Source organism: Protomyctophum parallelum, assembly GCF_964188405.1.
Source record: "Protomyctophum parallelum genome assembly, chromosome: 21".
Classification (NCBI taxonomy): Eukaryota; Metazoa; Chordata; class Actinopteri; order Myctophiformes; family Myctophidae; genus Protomyctophum; species Protomyctophum parallelum.
In genome coordinates, this window is record NC_139713.1 from 40,361,709 (window position 1) to 40,376,783 (window position 15,075).

The following is a 15,075-nucleotide window of genomic DNA, read 5'->3' on the forward strand; positions in this document are numbered from 1 at the left end:
CTCCAACATTGTATCTGTTGCTTCAACTGTTTACTCTTGATTCTTGGTGTTATAAAAAATCTGCATAGATTTTTCCAAGAGAATTCCCTCCATATCCGTGAATTGGTAGTTGATTGGTGCATACTCCACATATGTGTCCAATCTTTTTCTGTAATTTCTATGTTTAGTTCTGCTTCCCATTTCTTTTTAATGTATTCCGTTGAATGACTGCCACTCATCAGAGTTGTATATATTGCTGAAATAATTCAAATCTTATTCCCCTTGTATATATTTTTAATGATTTGGACAATACCATTCACTTCTATGGAGTGCCTCCCTTTGATTTCCTTATTGTAATAATCCCTTAGTTGCAAATATCTGAAGAAATCATGTTTATCCAACATGTATTTAACACTCAAATCTGTGAAACTCTCCAATGTACCATTTTTCTCCAAAACACACCATGCTGTCATTCCTCTATTACTCCATATTTTAAATTCCTTATCATACCCTGCAGGTTTAAATAAACTATCAAATGCCATCCATTTTAAAATCTTTATATCCTCTTCTAACTTATAATTTTTTACTATTTTAAACCAGATCTCCAGTGTAAATAGGGTGATTGGATCCATACAGTGTTTTATTTTCTTAAACTTCTCCTTGTCTCCTATAATATTCTGAATGGGATGTTTGTTGAATTCTTTTTCCATATCTTTCCATTTTGCTATATAATCTGGTTTACACCAACATCCTACATATCGTAATTGGGCCGAATAATAGTACATTTTTAGGTTGGGAAGACTCATACCCCCTCTTTCCTTTGGGAGTTGAAGGGTTTGAAATCTGACCCTTGGCCTCTGTCCGGCCCACACAAACCTAGAGATCATTCTGTCCCATGTAATAAATTGCCCTTGTGGGACCTCTACAGGCAAGGACTGGAATAGAAAGAGCAATCTGGATAATACATTTATTTTAACTGCCTCCAACCTTGAGTTCAGGTCTAGTGGCAAAGTAGCCCATCTATCAATATCTTTTTTTATCTCCTGATTTAATTTTTCGTAGTTGGCTTTATATAGTGTGGACAGATTTTTTGTTATGTTTATACCCAAATATTTAATACTTTTTTGTTCCCAATTAAAGTTGAAGGCTCCCCTTATAGATGGATTTGGAGCATAGTTTAAAGCCGAAATCTGTGTTTTGGCTATGTTGATCTTGTACCCTGACAAACGACCAAATTCTTCTAATACCTTGCTTAAAATGGGGAGTGAGTCATTTGGTTTCTGGAGGAAGGCAATTACATCATCGGCAAAAAGTCCTATCTTGTGTTCGCTACCGTTTACCGTCACCCCTTGTATACCTTCATTATCTCTCACGGCTTGTGCTAAGGGTTCAATAAAAAACGCGAACAACCTAGGCGAAAGACAGCATCCTTGCCTAGTCGATCGTTGTAGGTTGAATTTCCCAGACAAGCTCCCATTCACTTTAATTCTAGCCGTAGGTTGTTGGTATAATGTTTTAACACATTGTAATGCTTTCTTATTGAACCCAAATCTTGTCAATACAGCGTAAAGGAACCTCCAATTGACCCTATCATATGCAGCCTCTGCATCAACACGCACTAATAGGGTGCTTGTTTTAGTCCTCTGTGCTTGATCTACAACGTGTATAGTTCTCCTTACATTGTCATGAGTTTGGCGACTGACTATGAAGCCTGTCTGATCCTCGTCCAAAAGCTTGTTGGCTATGTTCGCTAACCTTCTAGATATAATCTTGGTGTAAATTTTATAGTCCACATTCAAAATAGATATGGGTCTATAGCTCCCACATTGCTCTTTATCCCTTCCTGGCTTTGGTATCACTGAGATTATTGCTTCGGACCAAGATGGTGGTATTTTATGTTTGTTTAGGGTCCAATTAAAGGATGCTACCAGCATAGGTATCAACTCTTCTCTGAACATTTTGTACCACTCCACAGGGAACCCATCACTTCCTGGTGATTTATTCTTTTTAAAGGAACTAATTGCCTCCATAATGTCGTCTGCCGTAATATTAGCTGTTATTATGCGGTTCTGCATTGCCCCTATATTTGGCAGGTCCAGCTGATCTAAATATGTTTTCATTTCTTCTTCCTCTGCCTGTTCGGGCTGTGTATAGAGCTCCTCATAATACTGTTTAAAAACTCTCTCTATTTCCTCTGGTTCAGTTGCTAATTTCTTGGTTTTAGGGTCTCTGATTTTGCTAATATTGCTCAATGTCTGTTGCTTACGCATACGTTTAGCCAATAATTTAGTGGCCCTTGCCCCGGCCTCATAATAGTTTTGTTTTACATATTTACTTTTCCTTTCAATTTCGTCTAATTGGGCCTCCTTTATTTTAATTTTCAAGTCTTTAATATTTTTATATATTTCCTCATTTTTTGTCATCTGGTACTCCTGTTCCAATGCCCTTAAATCTTCATTATTTTTCTTATAAGTTATTAGTTTAGCCTTCTTCATTAATGCAGTCTCCACTATCAATTTACCTCTCATGACAGCTTTCATAGCGTCCCATACTATAGTCGGATCCACTTCCCCATTGTTATTTTCCCCAAGGTATGTACTTAAATCTGGCCTGACTTTCTCTTTTCTCACTTCACTGTTCAACATACCCATATTAAGTCTCCATGCTGTCTGCCTCTTCCTATTATTTAAACCAATTTTCAAAAACAGTGGGTTGTGGTCCGATAGATCTGCCCCTCCTATCTCACATTCCTTAACTCTGTAACTATCACCCTTATTCACAAAAAATTGGTCGATCCTAGAGTGGACTTTATGTGCAGCAGAGTAATGGGTGAAGTCCATATCTGTCGGGTGGAGTCTTCTCCATATATCTACCAGCCCCATCTCACTCAATGATGTGTTTACAAACTTAGCTAAATGTGTCTTGCTTCTTTTCTTACTTGTTGTATCTTTTTTATCAGATAAAACCACATTTGTGTCCCCTCCTGCAATCAAAATACCCTTTGTTTCCACAGCTATAACGTCAAACATGTCTTTAAAAAACTTCTTGTCACTTTCTGGCGGTGCATATATGTTTACTAAAGTTACCGGTTCATTATCTATTCTCCCCTTCACAATAATGTACCTCCCTTCTTTATCTTTAATCTCCTTTTCAAAATCAAAGTTGACTGTATTAGCTATTAGTATTATAACTCCTCTTCTTTTCCCGTTTTTGTATGAACTATAATATGAGTTCCTATAACCAAACCTTTTTAGTTTATCATGCTCCGTTTTGTTTAGATGAGTTTCTTGTAGAAAAAAGACTTGCATTTTTTCTTTTCTCAATTTTGTCATGACCCTTTTTCTCTTAACTGGCGAATTCAACCCATTTACATTCAGCGACATTATCCCCAACTTATTAGACATCGTTATCGTGGTTCCCTTCATATTTGATTCCTGCCTAGTTACATTACAGTATTTGCATCCGCTTGTCGATAAAACAAAAACATAAAACACTAAACACACACATAGCTTCCAAACACGATGTAAAACATCCGTGACCCTTAAACCCTCATAAAGGGGTGAGGGGACAGTCCCCGTCTTGCACGAGGGCCCCTCCCTAGACAATCTAGTACTAATCTCAACCTGTGAGTTTCCCCAGTGCCTAGCCATTCCCTACCTAATTAAGCAAGCCCCTCCAGTTGGTACATTTAAATATTAATGAAGCCCAAGTTAACATATTCCCTACAAAGCGTTGGTTATGTACAAATAAAACAATATATATGGGGTTTCAATCTTACTTAGAAATGAACCAAAGTGTTATATATATGGTACCCTCTGTATATATCCATTTATCTTTCTTTTCCTTCCTTTCTTTCTTTCTTAAAAAATAAAACCAAACTGAAAAAGCCCTTCTTCGCCTATTTACCCCCCTCGCTCATTCAACCCAACTCTATGTTACCTCTTTTCCCAGCCTATTTCCTCATAAACATTCGTAGGTTGTCCTTAGCTCTCCACGCCGCTCCTCGCCTCTTTTCCACCTTCCTCCACTCCGGCTCCCACCGTTGTCCCCCTTCAGCTCGTCGCCGCTCTCTCTCCACCCCCGCGACTCCCGAGCCCTCCGCATCCACCTCCGCCGATGCGCCGGGTCCCGCTGCCGAGTCGCGGTTGGGTTCTCCTTCCATATAGCCTCTCTCCTCCATGGCCTGGGCAACGTCCTCCGCACTTCTGTACGTCTTTTCACCGTCAGGCCACTGTATCCTCATCTTCGTGAACGGCGTCTGGAACCGGATTCCTTTTGCTTTCAACCTTCTTTTGAACGGAATATAGTCCTTTCTCTTCTTCACAACTTCGGGTGGGTAATCGTGATCGAAACCGAGCTGTTTGTCTCCTACTTGTATTTTCGCCTCCCAGGCTTTTCTCAGCACCAATTCCTTCGTCTCGAATTGAAGAAAGTTTGCCACAATGGATCGTGGTGTTGCAGACGGGTGAGTAGGTTTCTGAGACAGTGCACGGTACGCCCTCTGTAGCTGGAGCTGAGTCCCTGCTGGTAAATCAAGCTCTGTGTGAAACAGCTGTTCCAAATATTGAATTACAGTGGTCCCTTGTTCACTGTTTTCTGGACAATTGAATACACGGATATTATTCCGTCTTGCTCTGGCGTCGGCATTCAACTGTCTTTCTTGTAGTTGTTCAATCTGGTCCACCAGTGTCATCATGGCCTCGGTCGCTCCCGTCCTCCACCTCTGATATCCGTGTCTGCGCCTCGGCCATGTTCGTCTTCTGCTCCGTCACCTCCTCGTCTTGTCGTTGTAGCTCCCGGTCCACTATTACACGATAGTTTGTGAATTCTTCCTTCATTTCCCTCTTCATTTCTTCTTTAAACTTAGCCAGCTCCTGTTGTATGCCTTCTTTAAAAGTCTTTAGCTCTTTGGTGATTTCAGCGAGCCCGGCTCGTATGACTTCGGCGCAGTCCTCCGCCATGCTGTCGGTGTTTTCTTTCACTCCACTCCCGTCGTCGTTTTCTTTAGTTTGTTTATCTGCTCTATAACTTCGAGTTATCCTACGGCTTCCTTGTTGTTCACCACTCATTTCGTGTCATACCTTTTCCATTTTGAATCTGTTTTTCCGTGGTTATTTTAACTTATCATACCCAACTTTGGGGAGCTCACTAATCAAGCAGCTCCTTCCTCCGCCATCCTACCGGAAGTCTCGATTACGTTTTTGATGATCGACGCTTCGATATAAATTTGTTTCGATCTTCGACGCTTCGAAACCCAACGGGGGGGGGGGGGGTTGGGGGGGGCGCGCGCGAGGCGAGGCGCGATGCGTGGCGCGTGAGGCGAGCAGTGACTCTTTGGTTTAAACAACGCTATATCATTTATTTTTAAGAGAGAGGAGAGAGGAGCGCATATTGGATTGGTCTTTTATTTAACAATTAAACAGCGCCTGAAACAGGCATTACCTCTCCATCAAATAAAAATATATATAATCCAAACTCCTCTGTCAATTGTCAACGAACGGTAACATGAATGAACTCTTCAAGCCTGACACTTGTCAGAAATAAAATCAACCACGGTTAATTTGATTGATCATAAAGTTAATGTGACTGTGAGTGTGCGTATGGGAAAAAATATATAAACTGCACAGATTATAGATCACTTGGAATTATAACAATCTGTTGAGTATTGCCTGAATAATGCCACTAGTGAAATCCCATTTTTATCGACATGCGATGCCGATGGAGAAATCCCACATAGTTAAATTACCTCATAGTCATGCTGCATGCGCTGTTGGTCGATGAAGAATTATAATCCAAGGTTTGTCAATCATATTATGGTTTATGGTTGAAAGTAAACCATAATAAGTAAACTTTAAGAAGAGATCTGCAGTCATTGTGCTGCAGACAGTGCAGAGCGCATGAGAGCAGCTCCGCTTGCTAATTGAGTGGACATTTGCGCAACTTCACTGCATGGCATTACAGTAATTAGTTATTTGCCAGCACCTGCTCCAATATAGGCCTAAATCAAACTTTATTTATATAGCACATTTAAAACAATAAAAGCTGACCAAAGTGCTGTAGGCCTACAGGCTGAAACAAGTGGAGCATCACCATCGGCGCACAAAAAAAAACATAATTAAAAGAAAAAACACAGGCAAATAGGCTACATAATTACAATAATACGATCAGGTGCAATTAAATGCCAAAGAGAAAAGGTGTTTTGGTCTGGGTCTGTAGGAGCTGCTCTGCTGCATGGGAGTTCACAGTGATGGAACAGGTCAGTCTTCAGACAAGAATAAAAAATATATATCGCTGGCAACGGCAAAATCAATTCTCCGCATCGCCAAAATAAATCTATAGGCCTAGTTTCATTCGTGCCATTATACTCAGCCAATATGCACAACGCAGCGCATGAGATTGCAGATCTTTGAATTTTCGATGCGCGCAGTCACCATGTGAATCCAAGCAGGTCCTCACAAGTATAATGTAGCCTACACCGCCAGGCTCCACAAGGTTCTCAGTGCAATGGCGCGTCGATAAAAGTTGAGATTTTATAGTGGCATTATTCAGGCAATACTCAACAGATTGTTATAATTCCATGTGATCTATAATCTGTGAAGTTTATATTTTCATTTGGGTGTAAGTGATGTTTTTATATGACTTATAAAACATGGTAGCCTATATTTAATGTCCACTGAGCTGTGGTGCGCTTCCTTGTTTTTAACACGGGGAAAGAGGAGGCGTTGCGAGGTGCTGCGAGGCGCAAGCATGGCTCGCGGACCAAATGGGGCCGTCTCGCGGACCAAAAGCGGCCGCTATTTTTTTAATGACTATTCGAATCAAAATTTAAAAATCGATTCCCGTGCGTATCGATTGAACATCGATTAATCGATTTTTTGGGGTCAGCCCTAGTATCATCTATATCAGAGGTTCCTAAACACCGGTGCCGGTCCGCGGGACACGTGCCACTGGTAGGCGAGCGGGGAATTCCAAGTTTTGCGTCGTTTAAAAATCCATTTGAAAACACTGAGAAAAGAGGACAAACAATAGACCTGATGGCCGTTGTGCGTATAGCGCGACGCTCGATCACCCATTGGGATGCAAATGGTTGCCTTTCAGGCTGCCTTTATATCCTACTCATCTCTTTGAAAACGCTTCCGATTGTAGGTGGGGGGGGGGGGGGGGGGGGACGGCCGACGGGGACCAAACGTGAAAAGTTGACTTGTCCGTTCACTGACTGACTGATTTATATTATAAACGGCTTCGAGTCAGTGTTACTTCCATGTTGCGTAGCACTGTCCAATCTTTGGTATCTTTACCGTTCATCACAATATGCCTACAACCTACAGCTGCCTACAGCTGCTGCTGCCCACAGCTGCTGCCCGGGTCTGTATGCTATTTTGTCATGATCGCGTTAATGAAACCAAACGCTACACGCGGTGCCGGTACAGGATTATTATTTCATGTCAAAATTAAAAGATGATGTTATCCAGGTAAAGTAGTGGCATTGGCACACAGCGCAGAAGCAGCGCAGCACAGCGGCCCGAGAACACAATAAGAAATATAACATTATTATTCTCCTCCTCCTCCTCCAACAACTCTATAACGTTCTCATTTTAGTTTGTTACATATTTTCTGAGCCATGCAAATAAACAACAACCAGCACTGACCGGAGACGGAGAGGTTCATGTGCCCCGCGCGTAAAGCTTAGCCAGAAACAGGACAGTCATTGCGTCAGCAGCACGGATGTAGCCTCGGAAACCTCAGACGTATTATTTCCAGCACGGAGGTGAGGGGGATATCGTTTGGGGATAACGTTTGCACGCTTCTATCTGTTACTTCTCTGACACAGCGCAGTTCAAACTTCAAATTCAGCCAGTCAATAGTGGGACACCGCGAGCTGAGAGCCACATACACAGCTGCATTTGGTTTTTAATTAAGGGCGCGTTCTGAATGCAATGCAAACTAATAGGCGAGTGCGCTCCGGTGCATATGCAAAGGGGAAGAATGACTTCTGTCCGTGACAATAATCAATGCTACAGTTTTTTTTTCAACTTTCGACTTCTCCTAATCTTAATCGACTTGTGTTAATTCAATTAATAAATCGATAAATATTTTTTTTTATTGAATGCCCTAGTGTGTGTGTGTGTGTGTGTGTGTGTGTGTGTGTGTGTGTGTGTGTGTGTGTGTGTGTGCGTGATGTGTGTTAGGCTGCGCAACAGTGACACTTGGTTATGATAACCAACCAAATGCTATTTTGTGCTCAGACAGACACACCCAGGCAGGGACCCAGGGACAAACATAGCTGTCTACCACTCAAAAAAAGTTCAGCACAGAAGGTAGGAGGTGTACACGCTCAGCCTCACACTCCTGCAAATGTCTGTATCATACAGTCTCCTCCCCAGTATCCTCCTCTGCTATCTACTGTAGGCCTATATCTATTATATCTTAACTTTTGAGCTTAATATTTGTTTCTGTGGATTGTATGTTAATCTATATATTAACTCATGCCCTTGAAGGGATCAATGTTAATGCAAAAACTCTGTTATGTAATTAAATAGCTCTGTTCAGAATAAATAGCAATGCAGTGTTTGATGCGCTGATATCTACTCCTTCTAGCCAGAACAGCAACACCGGCAGAAAGTAGGCCTACCATGAGGCCAATCTACCACTGACTGAGCCACTGACACCCCAAATAAGTCCCTGATTGGCTATGCTGATCCCACGGTGAAGCCAAAAGCAAATATCCATTCTACTCTTTCCATAGGAGGATGGTCTGGGTGGAACACTCACCCAGTATGAGGCCGACCAGGGTGTTGAGGTAGCCAGTCCCGCTGCCCAGGTTGAGGAAGGAGAGGCCGGCATGGAGGTCCAAAGCTTCCATCACCTCAGTGTAAATGTTGGGAGCTGACAGGTGTATGTGACCATGACGCAAGGGTTGCATGTTGTAGGCGTTGTCCCTGAACTCGTCCACACAGTAGTCAGCCCTGTCGACTTCCCGAAACGCCTTTTCCACCGCTTTGGAGCGGATTCCCCCCACCTCCTTCAGGTTGTCAATCATCTTGTTATTCTCTTAATCCCACAATGATAAATATAGAAGAAAGAAATAAGCAGAAAGGGAAGCAAGCAAAATACATTTAAATGCATTAATACATCTGCATCAATGAAACCATTAAACATAACTAGAAACAAAATTTCAAGAAATTTTAATGGGTGCCTGAAGCTCGCCAAGTCTGTGCAGCACGGACCACCATTTGATGACATTTAGCCTCTCAGAAGGGTCCATTTGGTTACATGTGAGCCAGGTCTCCCCATTGACTTTCAATGGGGTATTTTGTCTAAGTTTATTGCGCATTACGTTGCCACCAACATTATATTGCTAACATGCTAACATGCTAATACTAACATGCTAACATGCTAGCATGCTAACATGCTAGCATGCTAACATTTTAATGCTAACATGCTAATGCTATCATGCTAACATGCTAATGCTAACATGCTAATATGCTAACATGCTAATGCTAACATGCTAAGATGTCTGAGCTGTAAGGGTCCATTTGGTTTCGTTCAGGGGGGCGGCCCGGTTCCGGTGAGCCGCCCCGCGTCTGAAACGGTTTGAGAAATGACAGAGTTACGTGTTTCCCCGATATTGTCCTTTGACTTTCAATGTGTGTGTGTGTGTGCGTGCACATGTGTGCATGTGCGTGCATGTGCGTTTGTGTGTGTGAGAGGTGGTCAACTTGGTCTAAGTGCATGGAGCAAGTTTCAAGACTGTAGCATGTTGCAAACAAAAGTTATAGCTGTGTAAAGGCCAGCCAATAGGAAGACAGATGGGCGGGGCTTAAGCAATAAAACAATTACAGTGTGCTCCTATTGGTGGTCTAATTCCATGGAGCAAGTTTCAAAACTGTAGCATGCTGCAAGTGTGGTGTATTTTCCCTTCTGAAGAACAAATTACAGCGTGCAGCAATACAGGAAAAACCGAGGCAGGTCCAGATGAAATGAGTTTAAAGTAGACGTCTTTATTTGCAGCCAAAGATAGTCCACGGTCGAGGCAAATACAGGAACAAAGGAAACAACCTCTGGGATCTCTGGATGAGAACACACCGCACTCGGTAGCCGAAAATGAGCACCGGATCCAGGAGAGAGCCCTTTCTCCTCGGCAACCCTGTCCTTATATATCATAACTAGGTCCCTCCTCTTCACCGGATATACAGCAGGCGTTTCCTGACTTTTCACCAATGAGATCCAATGAGATCTAAGATCTAGCTCTTTCCGGTTTAGAGAGAGGCGGGACCCGGTTATGTGAGCAGGGGGAACAAAGACCTGTCCTGTTTTAACTGGAGTTCTTACTTAGATAAATGATGAATTACAGATATAATTAATACATAGTTAAAACATAACAGGACTAGATGTAAACTGAACAGACTCTTATGACCATAGTTAACCATAACTAAAAGTATATGAAACGGAAACAGACTTATATTTAAGCAATGTTTAACGGAACTAAAAATAGAACTTAACATTCTACTTTAAGAAGTGAATTAAAACAGTTTGACCCAGTAACCAACACTATTCTAGCACATTCTAAATCAGTACAAGTTGCACTCACTATTAATAGTTATAGCGTCTATACTTCTATAACTTTCTATAGGGACAGATTGTTAAAGGTCATTCTTAAAAATGTGGAACAGTTTAAATCAAGAGTAGGTAATTTAACTTTATGCTTCTAAAACCCCACGCATTTGGTCAAAGGACTATGCAAACACATGTTCCTGTAACAAACAATAGGATCTGGTTTCATTCACACCTCCGAGCAAGCTTCAAAGGTTTTAGAACAATAGATGTGAAGTGTAACCATTTCCTGGCTCTGATTCTACAGAAAAATGATGAGACATTTTTTACTAACTTAGCTAGTATTCTGGTTTCATTTATAGAATTATAAGACACAAGCAAAAGTTAGAGCTGTCTAAAGGCCAGCAAATAGGAAGACAGGGTTTGTGTGTTTGTGTGTGTGTGTGTGTGTGTGTGTGTGTGTGTGCGTGTGCGCTCAGGGCAGCAGCCCGGTTCCGGCGAGCCACCCCGCGTCTGAAACAGTTGAGAAATGTTACGTGTTACGTGTTTCCCCAATTTCATCTCCATTGATTTCCAATGTGTGTGTGTGTGCGTGCACATGTGTGCATGTGTGTGCGTGTGCGTTTGTGTGCGTTCGTGTGTGAGAGGTGGTCAACTTCACCTTGAATCATTAACAATGTATCATTTTCACCTGGGCTAGTCTATGCAAATGCAACGACTATTGAAAGTTAAAAGCACACTGACTCAATGAGAGAATTTGTTCAGACATACGGTCCGAACAAATTGCTCTATCGCAAAAAGTTAAATTCAAATGCGATTTTTGTTTTCGCCGTGAGTGACTCGAGACATTGAGGTACGCCGATGACCGTGTGCGATCGTGGTATTGGTACAATAAAAAACGTGGTTATAAGAGCGATTTAAGAAATTGTGTTCGTGATGAAAGAATCACACCCGTGTGAACTGAGTGGTGCAATTCCCCCCCCCCCACACCCCTCTCTCTCTCTCTCTCTCTCTCTCTCTCTCTCTCTGTGGTTGTGACATTGGGTGAAAGAGGACGAGTGTGGCTACAAAATTACCGAAAACCATGCGTGTAAAGTGAATATTTTGGCCGTGAGGACGATTTGTTCAGATTTGTTCAGTCTACGTAACAGTATGCAAGAGCAATGTGGCTCCAAAGTAACGTGTCGTTTTATCTTTTTACCCGTGTTTCCCCATTGACTTTGAATGGGGATTTTTCTCTGCAAGATTATAATGATAGCGCTGCCCTGCCAGGGGGGTCCAGATTTTTTTGTTTCATTTGCGATGAAAATGCTTCAATCTTTGGTGCACTTTCGGATAAAAAATGAAGAGGCTAGATCTATAAAGAACTACAACTGCACTCTGTCAAGTGCCTACTTGCTTGTTGCACACAAGTAGGCATAAATGGCCTACTATAGTAGTGCGCAAGTAGAGCGTGCAAGTACTGTAAACCGCTACAAACTTTCAAATCAGTTTGCAATATTGAATTATTAGGTTTATCTATTTGCTACGTACCTTGCTGTTGGAGGAAAAAAATAGTATTTTGAAATATGGTGATGATTACTTATGCCTGTTATGGAAGTGGTGTCAGATTACATAGATGTATACATAGGGGCATTACCTTTAGTCCACCCGACACTGAAACATGTCATCGTTACATCACCATCGTAAACCAATTATACCCTGGCATTGGTACATATCTTCATCACATCATGGGACATACGCTTCGTAGCATGACTGAAAACATACCTGCACGGTCTGTATGACAGCATTATGCTAAGGGAATATGCATTGTAGCACCTGAACATTACTTGCACGCTCTGCTTGCGCAAGTAACTACACACATCATATTAGATTATTATCATCATTACTGTCCTATTATTGCCATTTGCCAACATGAGCAGTAGGCTATAAAACAAAACATTGGATAGGGCAGGGGTGGGAAACTTTGATGATGGAGAGGGCCACTATATTTCAAACTCACTCCAGACAGCAACGGGGCTCGCAACACTGCTGTGCTTCAGCAACGTGTCGCACAGCTGTGCCACCACCTGCTCGTTAAATGCGCACGTCAGCAGGCCAGGCACGGTCTCGTGGTAGAGCACATTGACAAAGTCCCAGCTACAGTCAGCGCCCAGCGACCGCACGATGTGCCGGTAATCGATGTCATGCGTGTGATGCATCACTACCAGGATGACGGCCACCCGTCCTCAATCCCCCAAATAAGTCGTAAAAAAAAGGAAAAGATCCTAACCTTTCCCTTGCTTTTCGGCGTACAGCCCTCCCCCGTGGGTGTGGGAGCGGGGTGCGGGGGGATGTAGCTGGTCGTGTCTAGATCGTCTCCCGTCGTCTTGTTGGGGATTGAAGTCCCTGTAGGGTTACAGCAAAATTAAAAAGGATGATTCAATAAAAACTTTTTTTTTAAGTGTACAGATTACAGAAAGTGTTAAAGTGATGATTTTTTGTGGCACCCCCCACTTGAACACGCCCACAGTTGGCTCCCTCCACTGGCTCCCGGTCGCTGCCCGCACAGAATACAAAACTCTGATGCTGGCATTCAAAGCAACCAAAGGTATGGCTCCCCCATATCTTACAAGTATGATTGAACCCTACAAACCCTCCCGCGCACTCAGATCAGCCAACACAGGGAAACTGGAAGTACCCTCACTAAAAACGCCGGGACAACGCTCCACACGTCCCAAACTCTTCTCCCTTCTGGCTCCAAAACTGTGGAATGCACTTCCCATTGCAGTCAGAACTGCAGCATCACTCCCAATCTTCCGCCGTAGCCTGAAAACCCACCTTTTCAGACTCCATCATGGCCCATAGCACTTACCCTAACCCCTTAGATAGCATTTCTGTTGGCTTAGATAGCATTTGACACAGACTTATAGCATGTTATGTAGACAGCACTATAATTGTATTGTGTATAGTCATAGCACGCCATAGTACATATGTATAGCATAGTAGTAAATATGTATAGTTTATATGTATAGTGTATGTATAGTTTCATTATATAGATATTCCACTGTTACTTTCTTAGCTTACGCATGTTTCATGATATTGATAAATGCTTTTATGTGATGTATTCCCATGCTTTTGTTCTTGCTTAAATGTAAGTCGCTCTGGATTAAGAGCGTCTGCTAAATGCCTAAATTGTAAATTGTAAATTGTTGTTGTATGATAATGGGGGAGGGGTTAGGGGAGGCGAGAATTTTAGTGTGTCACTAAAGTGGTGTATTTTTAATTGGGCCTTTTGACTCAAAGGCTTTCAGCTTTCAAGAAGAATCCAAAAATACACAGGGAAGACATATTTGAATATTCTAGCCACACCCGGGCGCTATTAGAGTAATGTTAACTCCATAGACACATACAAAACAGAAAAAGTTTTAAAAAAAGAAAAAAGGAAAAAAAAAGGGGGGAAAAAAAGAAACTCCTGAGTTTACCAATTACCACCAGCAAACCATCTGAAAACACCACGCCGCTGCCACCACTTTTGGTTTTACCAGAGCTACCTCCACCATAGCTACCATAATACATACTGGGCAGCAGCAGCAGTAGCAGCAACGGGGCTCACAACACTGCTGTGCTTCAGCAACGCGCCGTGCAGCTGTGCCACCGCCTGCTCGTTAGATGCGCACGTCAGCAGGCCGGGCACGGTCTCGTGGTAGAGCACGTTGACAAAGTCCCAGCCGTGGTCGCTGCCCAACTTGCCCAGCGACCACACATGCGGGTAATCAACGTTGTGTGTGTGATGCATCAGTACCAGGATAACGGCCGCCCCTCCTGAGAAGACAAAAGAGAGAGAGAGAGAGAGAGAGAGAGAGAGACCATGACCAAGATAAACTAAGTAACTATAGTAGAATTTGAGTACATAGGGCTGTCACAATTATGACATTTTACATGATGATAAGTTGTCAAACAAATAATTGCGATTAACAATTTTATTGTGTTTTTGAACACTGACTAAAGCCCTAACCACACCAAAGGGTCACCATGCAACTCCTTGGGTCCAAACGGTTGCAAGGGGTTGCATGGTGACACTTTGGTGCGGTTTGGGCCATTTAATTCCATGTGTTGAATCACGTGGGACGACGTGCGTCAACGTGCAACAGGACATATCACAACACAGTGACAACGCTAAAACCGTCTCGACCCTTTGGTGTGGTTAGGGCTTATAAATGGTAATGGTAAAACATAGCCTAGTCACAGCTGCAGTAGTGTACTAGGGCAGAGGTGAACAGATAATGAATTGAAGCAGCAGTTTGGGCTTTAGGTTATGCCGGGTTTTTCTGTGATGTCCGTAATTCCATTCCACTCGCTCTCTAGGAATGCATGTATTGTATGGATGGAACAAAACACTAACCTTTATGTATCTTTTTTATTTATTTTTTTCCATCAAGTTATGTGAAATATGCACACATAATTACAGATACAGAGTCAATGCAAGTACTTATTATTTTACAACCCTAACCTCAGTAACTACTGTATGCCTCCACCTAACCTTAACCATAACCTCAGTAA